The sequence below is a fragment of the Ruditapes philippinarum genome, unplaced genomic scaffold, assembly GCF_026571515.1.
Source record: "Ruditapes philippinarum isolate M1 unplaced genomic scaffold, ASM2657151v2 ctg13800_1_1_1_1, whole genome shotgun sequence".
NCBI classification, from domain to species: Eukaryota; Metazoa; Mollusca; class Bivalvia; order Venerida; family Veneridae; genus Ruditapes; species Ruditapes philippinarum.
The window spans coordinates 1-3,690 of NW_026852486.1; positions in this window are offsets into that span (position 1 = coordinate 1).

The following is a 3,690-nucleotide window of genomic DNA, read 5'->3' on the forward strand; positions in this document are numbered from 1 at the left end:
ATTGTTTTCAAGTGTTAGATCTGAGCCTTCCACAATCAGTTTTTTCTCTGACTTTGCTAGATCTTACTCCAAAAACAATATGGTCGCGAATAAGATCTTGTTGCATGCCCACAGGATAATCACAATCTTTGATTAGCGTTTTCAGTTCTGTAACGAATTGTTCAAACGGTTCGTTTTCCTGTTGTGCTCTTGATTTAAAAAGATATCTGTTGTATATTATGTTACTTTTTGGTTTGGCAATATTCTTCGAATTTATCATAGTATGATTTAAGTTTCTTTCTCTGATCGTTTGATAAGTCCCATGTTGAATATATTTGTCGGCCCTTTTCACCGACCCATAACATCAAATAGTTACATTGAATTTCTTCCGTTTTACTTGCCAACGGCCCTTTAAACATGAATTCTGAATGTTCTTTGAATCTCTTAAACGCACTGTTTAAGTCCTTCGAATCCCAGTCCATACGCGGATTTTGTTGATGATTATTTTCCATATTTCTTATAACTCCGTTATAAACATACAATTATAAAGCGTAAAAATTATAATCCGTTTACTTCTGACACCATGTTGTATTATGGGTATATTTATTAATATGTACACAGAGCGTGCACTTGTAATATATAACACAGACACGTGTTACTAGTTCTATCGTTTAATGATAACTGAAGATCCCCAAGTATATAAGTGGCGGGAAGATAATGGACATGCGCATTACAGTATTAGATAGTATTAAGATGAAACATATGTTTACAATATACAACAGTTACAAACCCTCATTTAGCATAATATGGTTTTCTTCAGGCCGTTTACATATAACTTCACCGTGGCCGAGGGGTTTGCACGCTCGCTTAGGAGTTCAAATCCCAGTTATGGTCAACTCATTTTTTAAAAATTGTTTAAGTCAAATAAACAGTAAATTGAATATCAGTGTTGCAATTAGTCTTATAGCCAACTTACTACAGTTAAAGCACTGGAAAGCATTGGTGGCACTATACAAAAACAAATTGGTTTATAATCACACAGCCTTCACCTTTCTGACATTCTGAGACCCAAACAAATTCAGCACCTTCTTTGCTTTGATTGATGAATGTCTTTGGTTTTTTTACATGTGAGGAATTATCCAGCTAGCTTACGGACGGTTAATGGATCCAGTTAGGTGTCCACTCTTGCATGAAGAGTTAAATATTGTTGTATGCTGTACTGTTTTAAGGAAATTTATAAAAAGAAATGATAGCTTACTAAACACATTACATTATGTTTGTGAAATTGTGTGTAAATAGAGAAAATCGGAATCTCTAAAGAACTTCCAAATGACAAAATCGACATTATTGCAGGCTCGGTATGATTGAGAACATCTTCTTGGACGGTAGTGGTAAATGCAATACATCTTCCACACACCCCACCCGCACTCCACATCGGCTCAAACGTAATACATTCACCATTTAAACATGAAAATTGTGAAATTAATTAATTAGGAAACATGTGCAGAATTGATATTAACAATTTATTATTATGCAATGCTTTGATTTAAAATATTAGCGGTTGTAAAAGGAATAATTTTGTATTGTGTATCGAAATTGCTAAACTAGTTTGTTGAAATTGATTTTCCACGTGTGTAATTAGATGAAATTTGTATCGAGTGTGCAATAGGCGTTGCATTACTTGTGTTCATTTTTAGTATAGAGGGGTACATTTGCCATTGTTTTTTTTTAATTATATGCTTATATTTTTCAATTATTGATAGAATGTCAATCTCCTGTGGTATCACAATAGTTTAGTCAAAACTTCAGTAAGTGAAACGCTTGGTAATGTTAGTTGTGAAAAATTACCATGACCCATGACCCATGCTTTCCGGGTTGATTCAGCCTGTTAATATAAAATCTGGAAAACAAAGTGATCCCTCGGAAGCATTAATCACAAACAAAATTACAAGAGAAATGCAGACTCGGTTTGATTGAGTCTGTACATAAACCACACCTCCAGATTAAAAAGGATTGCTAATACATAAATGTTTCTCTTTTGATTTGTTATAAGATATACATTATTAAATCTTAATGACGAGGGAATTTCATTTATGATAATGACAGACGCAAGGACCATATAGGTAAAGAACAGATTTCGTTAATATAAATTGTCTACCCGTCCTGGAAAATATTTTAAACAAAATGATTAGTACTATAAGACATAAAGAATTCTCGCCAAAAGCGAAACAAATCTCTGAAATCGCACATTGCAAAAGAGGGGAATAAAATACATCAAATTCTCTTTATTCATCCCAAAATGAATCATTTGATACTGAATTTCGATAACATGAAACAACATTTATTTTCTATTGTATTAGGAATATTCTTTATTTCAGAATTGGAAAAATGAATTCGATATCTTAGAAAATATCTAATGGGATTTCATTTTAACATCATGATTAACGGCGATTTCTTTGATCAAAGATTTAAAAATGTTTAACACTAGCTAGGGGATTGTACAAGTGGAATATAGATTGAATCAGCGAAAGTTATGTCTCTTTATACCATGATAGTGAAATGCTTTTTTGTTTTGTCATTTAGAGAAAGTAATAAAACTGGTGTATTGACAAAAATAGATTCCCGTCTATATCTGGAACACGGACAGCAAGTTTTTATAGGCCTATGCCCTTAGTACAGATTATCTCAACACAAGATTATGTCTTGTGTTCTTTAATTGAATACCTAGTGACAGGCTCTTGGAAACAATTGTGTTTTTGTTGGAGATCAAAACTAGAAAAGGCCACTAGGTCTAATCCAGGCATATACTATAATTATACCACAAAAACAAATTAAACGTAATGCAAACTTAAGACCACGGGACGATTCTAGATTATCACATACTTTCATCGATCTCATGTGTATTAGACGTATATGAAATATGTCATGGTCAGTGTATGATTGTAATTATAGAATATAATGATTTGGATATGTTACTTGCTTTTAAATGTGTCTTTTTACAGTCATCTGTGGTATGCAAGCTTCAAAAATCTTATCTCATTTCAAATATTCTTTTATTAAGTTCCGCCAATTGCTTTCCTGTTTAGAGCGCACTTTACCTAATGGACCATATACTGCTTTTTCATGGAATGACACGAACGTGCCACATGACAGATTCCATGACCACCGCCGTATAAACACATCTGCAGGTATTTCTAAATAGGTTAAATGCTGTTTAAGCATGTGCTAGGGGTGTTAATGGTAGCTTGCCAATGAACTGACTCAATCGAACCGACACTTCATCATTTTTCACTTGCCGTTTTGGGCCTTCTTTAGAAATTCCGTTTCTTCTGTACTGAGATATCAATCTCATTGGATTGTTATAATTGTCGTCTTAATTATATGGGATTCTGAGAGATAACCCTATACAAGAATTATTGAATCTTATTCCATTTCAGTTTTAAACCACAATCATACCTTGAAACATTGAATTTAGTAGTAAGATCATACTTCTAAGGTCATAAAATAATCAATGACATAATATTTAAAATGTGAAACAAACACAATGCCTGTGTTTTCATGATTGTTTTGGGAATCTAAAGCATCATATTTATTTCATTATGGGTATATGTAATCATAATTGATCATCGAAAGAATTTTGATTATCCTCAATTGATTTGAAACAGCGAACACAGACATGTTATTTTTACCTTATTTGCATATCCAAGTCCA